Source organism: Aegilops tauschii, chromosome 2 (genome assembly GCF_002575655.3).
Source record: "Aegilops tauschii subsp. strangulata cultivar AL8/78 chromosome 2, Aet v6.0, whole genome shotgun sequence".
In the NCBI taxonomy this organism is placed as follows: domain Eukaryota; kingdom Viridiplantae; phylum Streptophyta; class Magnoliopsida; order Poales; family Poaceae; genus Aegilops; species Aegilops tauschii.
In genome coordinates this window covers 160,709,206-160,728,328 of record NC_053036.3, presented here as the reverse complement: position 1 = coordinate 160,728,328, position 19,123 = coordinate 160,709,206, and the positions used below count along the sequence as shown (strand labels likewise).

The following is a 19,123-nucleotide window of genomic DNA, read 5'->3' as shown; positions in this document are numbered from 1 at the left end:
CCTCCCAACCCTAGCCGCCCCTCCTCCTCCTCCCCCCTCCACCCTCCACCCTAGCCGCCCCTCCTCCTCTTTCCTTCCTCGCCGCCGCCTGAGGCAGCCGCCGGGTAAGCCCGGGGCGCCAAGGATGGTGGCGGTGGGGCCTCGGTTGCCCTGCCTCTGCGTGGGGAACCCCGGATCTGGAGCGGCAACTCCATTGGCAAGGCACGACCGGCTAGCAGCCGTGCGGGCGGTGGATCTGGCGTCCCGGCCGCGCGGGCGGCGGGATCCGGTGGTCGTTGGCGGCCGGCGGCGGTTTCTGCGGTGGCCGGTGCGCGCGATCTGGCGCCTCCCCTCCTCCCCTGATCGGCGTACGGGCCAGCCTCGTCGGGCCGCGCTTCCTTGGGTCACCGGTTCTGTACAGGAGGCTCTGCTGGTGGCGGGGATCTAGTTCGGGCGAAATCCCTGGTCGGCCATGGCCAGCTGCGTCGACGGCGACGCCTGAGGGCGTCGTTCCCCTCCTTGGAGGCGTCGGTATGGACTGATCCCCTCACTTCCCCTTCCCCTAGGTCTCCCGGGCGAAAGCCCTAACTTCGTTGGGCGGCGACGGCGCTCACGGCGCCGTTCCCTTCTTGAAGGCGCCGCTTTTGGGAACCTTGGGGCTGGGTGGCGATTGTGGGTGGTGGGCAATGGCGGTGGTGCGACCCTATCCTAGCATGGATCTGCGTCCGTTGCTTGAAGATGGACTCGCGTAGGTGGAGGTCGTCGTTTGGCGTCCTGGTGGCGTCGATGGCGAAGACACCTGTCAAGGTTGGCACCTCAATCTGCTCTGAAGATGGACCAGTGGAAGATGATGGCGACGACACATGTGAGTGCGTCGGACCGGTTTGTGCCCCGGACCCGGTATGTGGCTTGGTCGGGGCCTCCGGCTTTAGATGTTAGGCTTAGATGACAGGTCTGGGTATTTGGCCCAGCTTGCATCCCTTCATATTGGAGTAGCGGCAAATGTTGTCAAGATGGCGGATTCAGGTATATTGTTGTACTGCTTTATAAAGTCCTCAAGAATAATCAATAAAATAGCCTCATGCATCTTTTCGATGTAGAGGTCGGGAGTCATCCTCTTTTTCTAAAGAAAAATCCAAGGAGAAGAAGCTAACTTTTCTGTGTGTCTTTGGCCACCAACTCTACTGCGCAGTGGAGACTCACAGGCGTCGTTGCATCGCAGGTGCCAAGCAGGCCACTGCACGAGATTAGGAGACAGTGCGGCTGCGTGGGACGCGTACGCAGCGACAAAACGAGGGGTCACGGTCTCACAGATCGAAGGGTAAGCAACAAGGGACTGATCCTCTAACGTTAAGAAGGAAAGTTAGGGAAGCTAAAATACCTTAACTTTCCTTCTCTATATCCATATGATTATGGCTAAAACGCTTTAAATTAATTTGTAAATTGATGATCTACTTTATACATTTATAGTAATTACATACAAACAAATTGATGATGAAATAAAATCATTTTTAAATTATTTATATCTACAGTTAATATCAACAGTAAACAATTTGCTAAATAGCTACTAACAGTCCCTAACTTTCCTTCTTCATTTTACACTAGGGTAACACTGTAGCACCGTGATTTTCCTTCTCAATGTTAGAGGATCCGGCTCCGGAATTGACTCCCTGTCGCAGCGAAATAACCACACATAAAAAATGTCACACGCAGGGACACATACCATTTCGTACCCAATATGTTACTGTATGTTTATTCAGCCGTGATCCGATCGGTCCTTCGGTAGAGCTGAAGTGCTGAACTGAAATGAAAGCCTAGATTGCAAAACTGTTGCTTCTAATATCTTGCGAAAAGTTCCACAGGAAGCAACCTGTGTTGCAGTCAAGCACAAGCGAGCAGTGCAGTGTTGCAGGTGGTGTTATACTGTTCGAAGAGTAGGTGGAGTAGCACGTCGTCTCGCCGTGCGTCATTGCATACTGTTGACTTGACGGCAATGCATGCAGCCGTCAATGAGACCAGCTAAACGGCCAACGCCGTACGTGGACCAATATGCAGGATAAGAGCATCTACAGCCTGTCAGGACCGATCTTAAGTCACACAGATCAAACATATAACACATCATATCATTTTACGGTCTCACACACAGTATTCTCACGGCTGCCATCTTACCTGGCCCGGAACCGTTCGTGCCTTTTGGCTCACGTATATAATAGTGTCGCTAGCATCCATATGACAAAGAACTCGGGCCGACATGACTAGTCGTGAATCCAAAGTGGCACTAACTTACAGGGACAGACATACATGACCCAGCAACGAACGTGTCGGTCATCAACGTATGAACCCAAGTCGTAGCAAGCTACAAGGACTTAAACGAACAACGTGTGACATTTCCCCGAAGGGACAGACACAGGAACGAAGAAGGACACATACCGGCCAGCCTAAGTGTTCCGGAGCAGTAGCAAACTACCATGGCTCAGTGGAAGCACTAGGAGACATTTCCCCATAAGAGAGGCTACCAAGAATAAACAACTAGGTTATCGGATCTCACACATACCAAGCATTTCAATAACATACACACAATATGCTCGATATGTGCAATACAACATGGCATCACAACAAAACTCTATGACTCCAAGTATTTATTCATTAGGCTCCGAGGAGCCAGATATTACAAACATGGGTGTGATGACCCAACATTCAAGTCATACAAGCAACAAGCACATACGGAAGCATAAACATGTCTGAGTACAGACATCTGAAAAGAGAGAAGGCTAGTAAGCCTATCTATCTACAAGACCCTCCAAAGGGTACAAGATCGTAGGTGAGGTAACAAGCTAAACGTTGAAATCCACGCGGAACTACTAGCGAGACTGAAGTCTCTCTGCAAATCATAAATTAAGCAAACGTGAGTACAAATGTATCCAGCAAGACTTACATCAGAGCTAGCTACATATGCATCAGTATCAACAAAGGGGGTGGTGGAGTTTAACTGCAGCAAGCCAGCTTTGACTCGGTGGCTATCCTGAACTAAGACTGCTGGTAACTCTTTTGAGGTGGCGCACACGAGTCCACATATTCACCATATCAATACACCATTATGGATCCGTTCCCGTCTTCCTACGAGAAGGCCATCCATAGCACTCACGCTTATCTTGCGCATTTTAGATTATCCACTTTCACTTGTCTATGAACTGTATAAGCAACCAAATAGTCCTTTACCGCGGACACGGTTATTCGAATAGATGATGTTAACCCTGCAGGGGTGTACTTCTTCACACACGCTCTCGCCACTTACCGCCATGTACACGTCATGTATCTCAGCAACCTTCAAGCGAAATCCTAGCGAGGGTGTCGGCCACGACCTGACTAACCACATAAGTCCCTAGTCCAGGTTTATCGCTTATTTAGGTTCCATCCGCAGGGAGTCCGGCCGAGGTTTCCACTATGGCCCCGAACGATGTGTGCAGGGTTCCCGAGGCACCAAACGGGCATCCCGGTACACCGTGGCACGTGCTACCGCATCACAGCCCACCCCTAGGGTCAGCGCTGCGCACGACCTCCAGCATACTACAAACACCAGAAACTACTTGCAACTCCTGGACAGAGGACAGGGGCGGTTAATAAGTCGAGAGAGTCAATTAAGGATCCCAATGTGTGGTAGTAGCTGATCTTAAATCACACATACAGATCTCAGTTCCTAAGGACGGTTCCAATGAAACAACCCACCATGTACTCCTACATGGCCTTTGTAGCGACCAGACCTCAAATAGTCTGATCTACCGTGCACCAGTGTCATCCCTGGATCAGTAATGCTGACACGCACAGTACTTGGAGGATTTATAACAGAGTAGCAATCACACACTTATTACATCGAGTATCTCAAGAGAGAAATAAGTATGACAAATATGGCTTAAGGCCATCTAAAACAATAACATCGGAAGACTTGGAAGATAAGTGAGTCCATCAACTCCAACGGCATCACTGAGTATAAGACCACGACCTAAGGCACCTTACTCGTCGTCTGAAAAGTCTGCAACATGAAACGTTGCAGCCCGAAAACGGGTCAGCACATGGAATATACTGGCAAAGTAACACATAGAGAGTAATGAACAGAATAATGCTATACTACATGCATATATGGCTGGTAGAAGGCTCTATGGTTACAATTTTTGCGAAAAGCCAATTTTTCCCTACTACAAAGGAATAAATTTTATTTAACTATCATGGTGGTTGTTAAACATTGAGAATGGTTGACAGCATTCTCAATCCCAATTAAGTATCATCATCAAACCCAACAAAATTAATTAAAGTAACATGATGAGATTCACATGATAATCCAGATACTAGATACTCAAGATGTCCATAACCGGGGACACGGCCAACCATGATTAGATTGTACACTCTGCAGAGGTTTGCACACTTTTCCCCACAAGACTCGATCTCCTCCGTTGGGAATTCTCGCACTTCATGGTGTTTGAGAAACGGATGACCGAGACACAGTCTTTCAGATGTGTTAACTCTCTACTCCGGGTAGACAGTACCACCTACATCCCCTACATCTGCTAGTCTACCTCTTCAAGAGCTCACACAACCTACTCAACTATGCTAGAGCCCATAATAGCTTGTGGCTGCACACGGAAGTTTCTAGCATGAATAATCTCATGATCCCTTTGAGCCTGGGTGGCGGTCCAAAAGAAAAACAGGCAATCCTGGAATACCCAGGTACCTCAATCCACCCAGATGTGAGTTTTAGTTGCCACCTTAGGTTTAACCATTAATTAACAATCTCACATCTGTCATGGATACACTCAAACCCAATCCACGTCTACTAGCATAGCATAGCAATATGAGCAAACGTAGAAGTAACTCCCAAAGGTTTGATAATAAACAGGGCAATAGGTACTACCTCATCTACTTCCCAGAACCCACAATTTAATTAGATCCTAATCATGCAATGTTTGAGGGTTGATCTAATGCAATAAAACCGGGTAGTAAAAGAAGTATGATCAAAGTGTTACCTGCCTTGCTGATGATCCGTGAAACTTAGAGATTCGAAGTAGCAAGCGGCGCACTCCGGGTACTCTATCGCAAACAAACAAGCATACACTAAGCACTCATCTAATGCACAGGTAAAACTCAAATAAAAGATCTAACCAGAAAGTTCAACTTAAGAACTCCGGTTTGCAAAAAGAATCAAATCAAACGAAGCAACGAAAGTCAAACGGCGAAAGAAACAAGCTTCGTTTACTAATCTGGATCTAAGTCAAATTTTATAGTAGCAAAACCTTGTTTGAGTAGGTTAAACGGAAAGAGAATTTCGAGACGAAACTCTAGGCGCTTGAATCGCCTGATTCCGATAAACGAGCTAAAAGATATACCAGAACGAAAATCTGATCAGAAATCGCGATCTGGAATAATCGCGGAAAATCCGGCGAAAAAGAAAACTGACGAACAGTTAATCGAACGGACGTTCGTTAACTGCGGCTAAACAGCGAATACGTTCATTAAAACGAACGAATCAGCGAACGTTCACTAACTAACTAAACCGAAAAAAATAAACCTATCTATATAAAAATAAACCTAGGGTTCCTAAAAAAATAAACCGAATCGGGTTTAAAAAAAACGGACTCGGCGGCGGCGGCTTCGGTTACCTCCGGCGAGGTGACTCCGGCGGGGCTTCGGGGTGCGGGCGGGGTGCGGGGAGGCGGCGGGTGGCGACGGGGTCGACGAGGGGCGACGGAACGGCGTCGGGGCGGCTCCTCGCGGCGGTGGCGGCGGGCTTCGGTCGGGGCGGGACGGGGCGAGGGAGGTGGCGGCGGCCCGGGGTATATATAGGTGGGGGGGGGGGGCTACTCCGGCTTGGGGAAGGGGGCGCCGGGGAGGCGTGGCCGTCCCGGACTCGGGCGACGGCGGCGTGCTCGTCCCGGTCTCCAGGAGGGAGATGGCGACGCGGGATGGGCCGGCCTGGCTCGGCTGGGCCTCGGCCCAGTCGGGCGGGGGGATTTATTTTAAATAATTTCGCGGAACTAAAAAAATCATAGAAAAATAAATAAAAATCCAAAAATGCCAAAACAAATATTCGCTGTATAATTAAAATAATTAGAACAAGATGAACATTTTCTTGGCCCAAAAATGCAGTTTTCAAAACGTGCAATTTTTCTAATGCAATTAAAATTGCAAATAAAATCCGAATAAAATCAAGTATTTGATTTTAATATTTTTCCTCCAATATTTCAATTATTTTGGAGAAGTCATATTTTCTCCTCTCATATATTTTAATATGAAATATTTTTCGAAGAGAAAAATAATTAAAACCAAAATCCTCGTTTCATTATTTGATAAAAAAATCAAATGTGAAAACCGGGAAAAATCCCCAACTCTCTCCGAGGGTCCTGGAGTTGCTTAGGATTTTCGAGGATTTGCCAAAATGCAATAAAATATGCTATGCAATGATGATCTAATGTATAACATTCCAAATTGAAAATTTGGGATGTTACAGCCTTTCATCGATACCTTTACCAAATCGTGTTCACACACTTAGCTCTCAACAGTAGGACATGTTCACACACCTCCAATTCATCCCTGATGAATCAGACCTGACTCAACTCTAAGAAGTAGCAGGCATGAAAAACAAGCATGAATGAGTAGGCACATCAGGGCTCAAACAATTCCTACTCATGCTAGTGGGTTTCATCTATTTACTATTGCAATGACAGGTCATGCAGAGGAAAGGGGTTCAACTACCGCAGCATGTAATAGATGAATCGTTGTTGTCCTAATGTGGTAAAAGAGAGCAGGAGTGAGAGAGTGGGATTGCATCGGAATGAACAAGGGGTTTTTGCTTGCCCGGCACTTCTGAAGATAGTAAAACTCTCCATCGGTGTCATCGAACTCATCGTCGGAACTACGTCCACTGAAAGGGGACAGATACCGGCAAACAGAGAAAGAACACAATCAATGCAATGAAACAATATGATGCATGAATGTGACATGGCAATATGCTGTGATTTGAGCTAATGCAACTAAAATCAGGAGGGTTTGAGCTAATTTGAACCAAGGGTTCAAATTCAAACTCAAGTTATGAATTTATAATGTGCATTATCATGTTTTAATCTATACATCAAGCTTAAGTTACTTTGTCATGCATATAACCTGTACCAATCGATAGATTGGATTTTTCTGATCATTTTTCATATATAAATTATTTCATTTGGAGTTACGGTTGAATTTCTATTAATTTTAGAAGTTTTGGATATTTTCTGAAATAAATAAATCATTTCTGATTTATTTTAAATCCCAGAGAATATTTACCGCATCAGCATGACATCACTGTGATGTCAGCGGGTCAACGGGGCTGCCCAGGTCAAACCTGACCAGTGGGGCCCACTGGTCAGTGACCAAGTCACTAACTAATTTTAATTAGCGTTAAACTAAACCTAACCAAAAGATTAGCCTGGGCAGGGCCCACATGTTAGTGACCCGGGGTAGTCAAACCCCCGGTCAAATGGCCCAAACAGGCCGGCGGCTCGACGCCAACGTCTTCAGACGCGACAGAGGGGTGCGGGAATCGCCCTCCGGCGTCCAAATGGATGGCCGAGGCCCTCTACGGGACTAGGGGGCTCATCCGCGCCGTTTGGTGCAAGTGGACTCGTAGGAGACGACCCAGAACGGCGGCGGCGACCACTCGCGCGACGGCCTGCGTTCGGACATCGAACGTTCCGACGTCGAAGGGCATGACAGGAGCAACGGGTGGTTGCTACGGACCCGTGGTGATGCGCTGAGCGCGGTGGCGCGCTCGGTTTCGAGCTCCAGTGGACGTGGCCACGGCAGCGAGGAGCTCAGGCGGCGGTGCGATTCGGTCGTCGACGAAGCAGCGACTACGGAGAGAGAAAAAGCACGAGAGCGAGAGGAAAGGAGGAAGTGGCTCATGGCGGTTCGAATGAGTTAGACGGCGAGCTCGGGGAAGACCTGGAGCGGTCGGCACGGCGGGGGCGATCTCCGTGGCCGAAGGTTGAAGACAGGGTTGGTGATGGCGTTCGAGGCTTCCGGCGGGGCTTGGCTCGGTGAAGGCGTCGAGGACGAACTGGCGGAGCTTCTTGGCGCGTCGGTAAGGCGTAGGGTGACCGGTGGCAGCGGATGGCGGCGACGGCTTTGCTCGGGCTACGCGGGAGAGAGAGCAGAGGAGGGGGAGGAGGTCCAGGGAGAGAGCTAGGGATCCGAAAGGATCCAGGGGGTCGCGTGGCATCTCAGGGGAGGCCAGGACAAGCAGGCAGAAAGGAGGTGGCCTTGCGCTTGCGTGCGCGCGGTGACGACGCGCCCTCGCGTCCTTCTGGCGCGGTGGAGACGATGACTCGCACTGGGCCAGCACAGTGCTGGGCCAGCCAGTTGGCTGCCAGGTAAGCCAGGTGGGTTTTCTCTCTGGTTTTCTAATTTTGTTCCTGTTTTCTATTTTCTGCAGTATGTTTGAATTTGGTTTCCTGACCAAATAATTCTTGTTGCTTCTGAAAATAATTGTGGATGCAAACTGAATTATTTCAGAGCCCCACAAAACATTTCAGAATCATTGGAGCAATAAAAATAATTATAGGATTTATTTGCTCCAACTCAAATATAATATGAGTTAATTCAAAATTCCAAAAATGTCCTAGAAATATATTCATCATTTTTGGCAGAGGTTTCTACCTTAACCAAAAATCATGAACTTTTCTTGAGGCACTTTGGGTTCAACGAAAATATTTTTAGGTTGAACCTAGTTGAGTTCTTTTGGTGCTAGGGTTTGATCAATCCCCATTTCAACTTTAAATAAAATTTAAACATGATGCAACATGATTAAGCAAGGACAACAGGGGTTGAGCTAGGGCTGTGACACAGCCGGGCGCCTAAAACCCGCCTAATACGTCTGGGCGGGCCGCTCGGTCACTGACCAGTCATGATTTTTTGACCCAAACGGGTTCCTTAAACGTGACCGACACCCCTCATACCCAGTCCAAATATGGGGCGGATATGGAGGCGACCGGGCACGCCCGCCACGTCGGACCCAACAGCCCGACCCCACCACAAATTGCACCAAATCCATCAAACCCTTCCTCCTCCTCCCGCCGCCCTCCAACATTTCGTGCACCCGGAGCCTCGCCGTCCCCCACCCTTGCTCCCAATCCTCACCATCGGTCCCGATCCACCGCCGGAGATGTCGCCCAGCCCGACCCAGACCGCCGTGATAGAGATGCGGTCCTCATCGTACGTCGGCGGGGTCCCTTCGTTGGGTATGACTTCCAAGGCAGAGAACGTCGCCCAGAAGTTGCGGCGACGCCCACAGCGAGAGAGGGAGGCGGTGGCGGCGGCGCAGGGAGGTTCGGACATGGTGGAACAGACGTCTCCTCCACCGTGCCCAGATCCCTGCACCCCTTCCATCCGAGCGCCGACGCGAATTACGCTATCCGACCCCGTTGGGACAGAGGAGCATTCGACGGCTGGATGGGCCGTTCCGGAGAGCTTTTCACCCATGCACATGTCGTCGGTTGACATATGTGACTCGCCGTAGCTCGTTCGAGCACGGATGAGCACGGGCATCGGCAGTGCCCAGGATGCCGTCGACATGTTCGACGGACTGACTGAATAAGAGTTGCGTTTTCTTTGCTCCTGTCCAATCAGATTTTTGCATAGACCACTAGTTCATTTCGCACATGGTGAATGCTTGCAAACCATAATCATGTAGGAGGCGTTCTTGTCAAACTTGACCAATGACAATGAAGATCAACCGAAATGAAGTATGAATTGGAGGCCACCACCGCATTTGAAGTTGGGACAGCATCCGATCCCAATCTGAGCAAGAAGGAGAAGAAGGCCAAGAGGGCAAAGGCAAGAGGTACAACATTCTCATGATTTGAGGACATATTGTTGGTCAAAGCTTGGTTGGCCACAAAGATGGATCCAATATGCGGCACCGAGCAAAAGGGGAACAAGTATTGGGAGAAAATTTGGAAGGAGTCACGAACAAAAGGAGTATGTGGAGCTGCATCCTATCATGATCACCCGCAATATGGCATCTCTCCAACACCGTTGGGGGATCATCCAAGGGGAAGTGAACAAGTACGTCGGCTACTACTCACAAGTGACCAAACACCCTCAAAGTGGGATGGGAGTGCCAACTCACGTAAGCTCAATTGCTTCATCTTGTCGTCATTTGCATATGCCTCTTGTGTTTGAATTCTCATGCTGATAATCCCCAAGTGCAGGGAATCATTGTAGCAATTCCCAAAGGTGGAAGTGATAAGTATGGAGTGTCGAACCCACAAGGAGCTAAAGGTAAGATCAATATTCTCTCAAGTCCTATCTGCCACTGATACGACTCTACATACACCGAACATTTGCTTCCAACTAGAAACGAGAAATAAAACTACGTTCTGAGTATGAAGAGGATAACTTTGCATGATATCGAAGAGCTAAAACATAAAAGTAGGTGCTGTTATCATAAAGTTAGAATATATTACTAAATATTATAAATAGCGAGTGTGGAAGAATGATGGGTCGGTGTGTGGAATTATCCTAGGCAATTGTTAACAAGACCGGTAATCACTATTGCAATTTCATATGAGGGAGAGGCATAAGCTAACATACTTTCTCTTCTTGGATCATATGCACTTATGATTGGAACTCTAGCAAGCATCCGCAACTACTAAATATCATTAAGGTAAAACTCAACCATAGCATTAAAGCATCAAGTCCCCTTTATCCCATACGCAACAACCCCCTTACTCGGGTTTATGCTTATGTCACTCAAGCAACCCACTATAAGCGAATCATGAACGTATTGAAACACCCTACAGTGGGAATCCCTCACGCTTGTGCGACATGGAGGGCACAATAGGATAGCACCAAAATAGAACATACAACTCATACCAATCTAGATCACCAATCAACCCAAAGACAAATGATATCTACTCAAAACATCATAGGATGGAAACACATCATTGGATCATAATATGTGGCATAAAGCACCATGTTCAAGTAGGGATTACAGTGGGGTGCGGGAGAGTGGACCGCGTAAAAGAGATGAGGATGGTGATGATGATGATGGTGATGTTGATGAAGACGATCACCGCGACGATGATTCCCCTCCCGATGGCACTTCGACGCCACCGAGAGAGAGGAGGAGAGGTTCTCCCCCTTGTGCTTCCTCCTCCATGGCCTCCCCCCTAGATGGGGAGAGGTTCTCCCTCTGGTCCTTGGCCTTCATGGCGATGATGGCCCCTCCGGGATCCTCCCCCATGGCCTCCGGTGATGATGACCCCCTCCGGCAGGGTGCCAGAAAGGGCCTAGATTGATTTCTCGTGGCTACAGAGGCTTGCGGCGACGGAACTTCCGATGTAGGTTATTTTCTGGAGGTTTGGATATTTATAGGAGAGGTTGGCATCGAGAACAAGTCAGGGGGCCCCACGGGAAGTCCACGAGGCACAGGGGCGCTCCCCAGGGGGGTGGACGCCCCCTCCACCCTCGTGGGGCCCACGGGACTCCCCTCCAGTAACTCTTTGTTCATTATTTTTTATATTTTCCAGAAAAATTCTCCGTTGATTTTCAGCGCATTCCGAGAACTTTTATTTCTGCACAAAAACAACACCACGGTAGTTTTGCTGAAAACAGCGTCAGTCCGGGTTAGTTCTAATCAAATCATACCAAAATCATATAAAACAATAGTAAACATGGCATGAATACTTCATAAATTATAGATACGTTGGAGACGTATCAACATCCCCAAGCTTAATTCCTGCTCGTCCTCGAGTAGGTAAATGATAAAAGAAATAATTTATGAAGTGTGAATGCTAGCAAGTGCTTAAGTTTGATCAATGATAGTTTCAATCACTTTTTCTACCATCATTATATATCATAACAGTAGCTTAACTCATAAAACTTCTCATGACCAAGTAACAAGCTATTCACATGTTAAAGTATAGATCATAAACTTTCTTGAAACTAACAAACCATGCTCTTAGTCATCAAACAATTGAAATTCATCTTATTTCGGGAAGGGTCTACGTAAGAGCTTTGATTCAGCAAACTCCACATACTCAACTATCATTTAATCTTTCACAATTGCTAACACTCACGTGATATTTATGGGTTCACAGTTTTAATCAGACACAGAGAAAGATAGGGGCTTATAGTTTCGCCTCTCAACCTTTTACCTCAAGGGTAATGTCAACAATAATACTTAATGAAAACCTACATCCAAATGGATATATATATATATATATCCGGATCGCTCCAACACAAAGTGCTTGCCAAAGGAAAAAGTGTAAAAAGGAAAGGTGAAAATCACCATGACTCTTGTATAAGGGTAGATGGTAAAAGTAAAAGATAGGCCCTTTGCAGAGGGAAGCAGAGGTTGTCATGCGCTTTTATGGTTGGATGTACAAAATCTTAATGCAAAAGAACGTCACTTTATATTGCCGCTTGTGATAAAGACCTTTATTATGCAGTCTGTCGCTTTTATTTCTTCCCTATCACAAGTTCGTATAAAGCTTATTTTCTTCGCACTAATAGATCATACATATTTAAGGAGCAATTTTTTATTGCATGCACCGATGACAACTTACTTGAAGGATCTTACTCAATCCATAGGTAGGTATGGTGGACTCTCATGGCAAAACTGGGTTAAGGAATGTTTGGAAGCACAAGTAGTATCTCTACTTGGTGCAAAGAATTTGGCTAGCATGAGAGGCAAAGGCAAGCTCAACATGTTGGATGATCCAAGACAATATAACGTTTCGGATATAGGAAAACATAACCCATTAAGTTGTCTTCCTTGTCCAACATCAACTTTTTAGCATGTCATATTTTAATGAGTGCTCACAATTACAAAAGATGTCCAAGATAGTATATTTATATGTGAAATCTCTCTTCCTTCAATATTCTTTCATGAATTGTTCAAGTGACCAATTCTGCGTTTGCTAACTTTCAATAAGTTTACTACCTATACTTATTATGTGTGAAGTCATTACTCCCCATGTTATAAGCATATGAAACATATATAAATTCAGATTTATGATATTCAATTCATTCAACCATTTACTCATAGGATATACGTGAAGCACGTGAGTAAATGACAAACTACTCCAAAAAGATATAAGTGAAGAACACTGAGTAGTCAAATAATTAACTAGCCATGGGATGATTCTTTTTCATTCAAGATTTCAGATCCAATGATTTTATTCAAACAGCACGTAAAATTGAAAATACTCTCCAAGCAAAACACATATCATGTGACGAATAAAAATATAGCTCCAAGTAAGGTATACCGATAGTTTTGAAGACAAAAGAGGGGATGCCTTCCGGCGCATCCCCAAGCTTAGGCGCTTGAGTATTCCTTGAATATTGCCTTGGGGTGCCTTGGGCATCCCCAAGCTTAGGGTAGTTCCACTCCTTATTCTCCTCATATCAATATCTCACCCAAAGCTTGAAAACTTCAATCACACAAAACTTAATGGAACTTCGTGAGATAGGTTAGTATGATAAAGAGTAAACCATTCACGTTGGTACTGTCAAAGACAAGGTTCTTAATTTTTCTCACACAATTTCTACTGTACCATATCATTTCTACAATTTATATTGAGAAGTATAAGCCACAGAAACTAGAAAACAAGTAAACTATGCAATGAAAACAGAATCTGTCAGAAACAGAACAGTCTGTAATGATCTGAACAGCAACCATACTTCTGCTACTCCAAAAATTATGAAATAAAATGGTGGATGTGAGGAGTTTGTCTATTAATCTTCTTAAAAAAGAATCAACTCAAAATCACTCATCTGTAAAAAATGACAGCTAATCTCGCGAGCGCAAAGTTTCTGTTTTTTACAGCAAGATCACATTAACTTTCACCCAAGTCTTCCCAACGGTCTTACTTGGCACTTTATTGAAACAAAAGCTATAAAACATGATTAATACAGTAGCTTAATCATGTAAACACACAAAAACAGTAAGGGTAAATATTGGGTTGTCTCCCAACAAGCGCTTTACTTTAATGCCTTTTAGCTAGGCATGATGATTTCAATGATGCTCACATAAAAGATAAGGATTGAAACATAAAGAGAGCATCATGAAGAATATGACTAGCACATTTAAATCTAACCCACTTCCTATGCCTAGGGATTTTGTGAGCACATAATTTATAGGAACAAGAATCAACTAGCATAGGAAGGCAAAACAAGTATAACTTCAAAACTTTAAGCACATAGAGAGGAAACTTGATATTATTGCAACTCCTACAAGCATGTATTCCTCCCTCATAATAATTTTCAGTAGCATCATGAATGAGTTCAAAAATATAACCATCACATCAAGCATTCTTTTCATGATCTACAAGCATAGAAATTTTACTACTCTCCACACAAGCAAAATACTTCTCATTCGGAATAGTGGGAGCAAACTCAACAAAATAAGTGTCATGTGAGGCATAATCCAATTGAAAATTAAAATCATGATGACAAGTTTCATGGTTAACATTATTCTTTATAGCATACATTCCATCACAATAATCATTATAGATAGCAACTTTGTTCTCATAATCAATTGGAACCTCTTCCGAAATAGTGGAATCATTACTAACTAAAGTCGACACTCTTCCAAATCCACTTAAGATGATAGTATTATTCATACTAAAAAAGATATAAGTGAAGTTCATGGAGCATTATACAATTAATATAGACTAACCAACATCCAAGCTCAAAATATATAAGTGAAGCACACGAAGCATTCTATAAAACCATACTCAAAAGATTTAAGTGAAGCACAAAGAGCATTCTATAAGGTCATACTCAAAAGATATAAGTGAAGCACATGAATCATTCTATAAACCGATGAAGGGATATCTCATACTAGCATGGTTCTTAAAGAAAAAGAAACACACAAAGGACACAAATCATGTGAACAAAACAAAAACCGAGGTATACCGATAATTGTTGAAGAAGAAAGATGGGATGCCAACCGGGGCATCCCCAAGATTAGATGCTTGAGTATCCTTGGAATATTTACTTGGGGTGCCTTGGGCATCCCCAAGCTTGAACTCTTGCCTCTCTTTATTCTTCTCATATCAGTAACTCCTCGTTCTTCGAACACTTCATCCACAAAAACTTAACAAAAACTTTGTGAGATCCGTTAGTATACTAAAGCAAGTCACTACCTTTAGGTACTGTTGCAAACTCATTCCAATTTCATATTAGCACTTTATCTACTGTATTCCAACTTCACCATGGTTGATACCCCCCGATACTACCCATAGATTCATCAAAATAAGCGATCAACACATAGAAAGCAGAATCTGTCAAAAACAGGACCGTCTGTAGTAATCTGGAAGTTTAGTAAACTTCTGTAACTCCAACAAATTCTAAAAACATATGAAAATTTAAACAATTTGTACAGAAGTAATGTGCAAAATGTTTCAGACCCATTTGAATTTCCAGTAAAATATGTAAATTCACGTGCTATAGCCAAAGTTTCTGTTTTTGTACTGCACATAGTAAACAAGCAATCTAATCATCCTAAAACCAAAGCCTGGCACATTATTTTTATAACACAATGGATATATACAAGGGGATAATTATTTTCAGAGAAGCTTCCACGAAATTTTTACACTGTTTCCATGAGCATGAACACAATGTAGGAGATATGCCCTAGAGGCAATAATAAATGATATTATTTATCTCCGAGTTCATATTATGTTTATGTTCCATGCTATAACTGCAATGATTCTCGAGTCTACAATATCCACGAGGCTCGGAGGAAGACTCATATGCACGTGTGGAATAATAAACGGTAAGAAGTATTCGTAGTCTGGCCTCTAAGACTAGCTCAAGTGTTGCATGATGGTTCTGTTTTCCTGATCATGGGCATGTCTATGCCAACAACTTTGAGGGCAAAATGTTAAGAGAACATTTGTGTTGAATCTACCCGGATTGATGGTATTCTATGAGATTCATTCATCACAAGTTAATGGTACATAACACAGAGATGGTTAACGTTTGCATGATTCCTTAGACCATGAGAGTATCGAGTTTCTTCATGCTTGCTTCATGAACTTTGGGGTTTGTTAAACGTCATCTGTAAATGGGTGGCTATTACGGCGGCTTACGGGTTCATGGAAAAGTGTGTCAAGTAACTTGATAGCTCAAGATTGGGATTTGCTCCTCCGATGATGGAGAGATATCTCTGGGCCCTCTCGGTGTCACGGTATCCATCATCGTCTGGCCAGACACTTTGTGATTTGATCACGGGGATGCCGGAACACGATAACGAGAAAAGAAAACAATACCGGTAACGAGGTAACTAGCATAGTGGACAAGTTGTTGATCCACGGGAATGCCAACATGTCTCACCTCGGGTATTTGTAACATATCGCGAAGCAACAGGAATAGCACACGGCAACTGGAGGTTCACTCGAATATTTATTCGTGTGGGTATAGGGGTCAATATGGGTGTCCACGGCTCCGATGTTGATCATTGATCGGAAAGGGTTCCAGTCATGTCTATACTTCACTGAACCTATAGGGTCACACGCTTAAGGGTCATCTATCTGCTGAATACTAGACAAGGAGTCCGAGAGAAAATCACCAAAAAAGTTTCGGCCACCGAAAAAGTTTCGGACGGTGGAAAAGGTTCCGCAGAAAGAGGTCATCGGATGAGTTTCGATGAAACTGAAAAGTTGTTTCAGGGGATACCATAAAGTCAAATTGGTTTCGGCACATGCCTGGTAATTCTTGGAGGGTGCCAGAATCTTGGAGGGTGCCAGAATCATTCTGGAAGCTTTCTGGAATTTTCCGGGATAATAACCGGATATGCTCCGGAGCTGCCGGAACCACTTCAGATGCTTTTCGCAGATGAAAATCACTAAACCGGAATTGTTTCGGAACGCGTTGAAAATAACTTTTGTGGGTACTGGAAATGTTCTAAGCCCACACAAATATTTTCAGTTCGAACGGACGCTGAAAAATGTCGTCGTGAATAGTGAAAATCAGCTTTATGGTTACTTTATGGAAAGCCACCTTTTGGGGCTTTGCTCCAAAAGATCTTGGAGATGACATGGATGGATAGGAGCCATTTTTTGGGCCCCTCATGGGGGTGTGGCCGGCCACATGGGGTATCCCCCCTTGGGGACCCTCTTGTTCATTGGTTTCACTCCTAGGTCCTTGTGGAAGGACTTCATTCATGTGCATTTTGGGTTTTTGTGTGAAACTACCCTACCCCTTGGGATTTCCTATAAATAGAGGTGGAGGGGCAGCCCTCCACACTCACTCTTTCTCACATACATGCCATTGCAATGATCTGGCTTCTTCTCTCCCTCCCAGCGAAATAGTTTCGTAGAGCCGAAAGGTTGTCTGGGTTCCGGCAGGAACTAGTTCTGGACGGCGAAGCCCTGCCAGATAGCTGACACCGTATGTGTGCAACTATGTAGAGAGGTCATAGTTTCGATCTTAGTGCCCTGAGGGGCTGTTCGAGAGTGCCTCCCGAAGGGCTGTCCAAGTGACGGTCCGAGTTTTGTGGGTCCTCCCGGAGGGCTGTCCGAGTGAACGTTCGAGTTTCGAAGGTCCTCTCGAAGAGATGTCCGCGACAACGTCCGGGGGACTGTTCGACCGTCTCCCAGAGGGCTGTCCATATGGCGGATGAGGGTATACATCCTCGCGGTTGGGAGGTTGTAAATCCTAGCTGCGGGGATCTGCACCGCCGATCGTCATCGACTCTACTTCCGCTGCGCTACGAGTCGGTAACGAAAAAGATCAAACCTTGTATGCAGTCTTCATAGTGGTCCTGGGCTGGTGCGTAGGTCGGAAATTTTTTGTTTTCTGCTGCGTTACCCTACAGTGGCATCGTGAGCCGTGCTATGCGTAGATGCAGGTTGCGATTTAGAATACATAGAGATGTATGGGTATTGCATAATATAATTAGGTAGTAGATGAGATCTATTGCTGAAAATTATTTATGCGGGTGACAGATGAAATCTGTTACCCGATGTTCTTGTTGCTTCCCTAGAATTTGCGTTTGCTCAATCTCGAGACAGCATGGTGGAATTTGACAAAGTTCTGGCAATCCGTGATCCTGATTGATCATGGAAGTGCTATCAGTTCTTTGGGTTCTGCCGTAGTCAAAAGAAAGATGGAATTCGTAGACGACAGGGCAATGCAGATATGATCTGCATGGGGGTCATGCGTATGACGAAGTTTAGTATGGGGTTCGAGATTTTATTGTCTCGTGCTTCATACACCCTGCAAAGTTAATCTAGCGACATGAACTATCATACTTGATGATGAACGTTGGTCGCTGCAGTTTAAGTCAAAACCTTAGAAGCCACGTAAAATAAATTTTGCATAAACCGATTAGAGGCGTCTAACTTGGTTTTGCAGGATGTGCATGTGATGTGGTATAGCAGTGCTCATACTAATTCGATTATGTATGAGATGACTATATGATGTAATTTGATTAACATGACCTGCGTGTCATGATTCGGCATGATGGCTGGAGCCATATGATTGCACTTTAATGACCTGCGTGTCAATCTTAAGTAATGCATTAATTTTATACGCTATGGAGATAGCAATATTATCTGGTGCATCGACAAGGTGGTGGCAATCTTCGCGAAGGTGAACACCAACACGAATGCCGAAGACGAAGAAATGAAATACTTCTCCGTCAGAAAGGGTTATACCATATCATGCTATTATGAACTGCCTGAGATGTTTATCCCTTATGATGCACCCTTCTTGATTGCGCGGTAGTCACTTTTTATTAGGGTGATCTCTCACAAAAATACCAAGTAGTTAGTGTTCTCCCAAGTGTAGCACCGTCACGGCACCTATCTTTTCGGGGTGCGCCGTGTCACACGGGTACGAACGATTAGAGAAGTGTGAGGCGGGTGAGTTGAGACCTCGCAGCGAGATCACTTGGTTGTCTTGACGTTCAGGCATGACCGTCATGAGCTCGGAACACACACATCGAAAGATGAACAAGAGTCACATAGAGATGTGATTGGCAAGTTGGCCTACCGGTTGAGATTTTTCGTCATCAGTGGTCTTACACCAATGGCGAACAATTGAAATGTGGGTCTTGTATCACTCACAATCAATTTTGAGAGATATTGATTTGAGTGGGAGCGCACTG

At 45.1% G+C, this 19,123-nt stretch overlaps 1 long non-coding RNA gene across 1 annotated transcript; it reads left to right on the top strand.

Moving 5' to 3' along the window:
* The first annotated feature begins 422 nt into the window (after window positions 1-422).
* Window positions 423-1,498, top strand: LOC120973196 (uncharacterized). Its single transcript, XR_005767391.3, has 2 exons — window positions 423-1,005; window positions 1,202-1,498. It is a non-coding gene; the product is annotated as an uncharacterized lncRNA (long non-coding RNA).
* The last annotated feature ends 17,625 nt before the right edge of the window (window positions 1,499-19,123 follow it).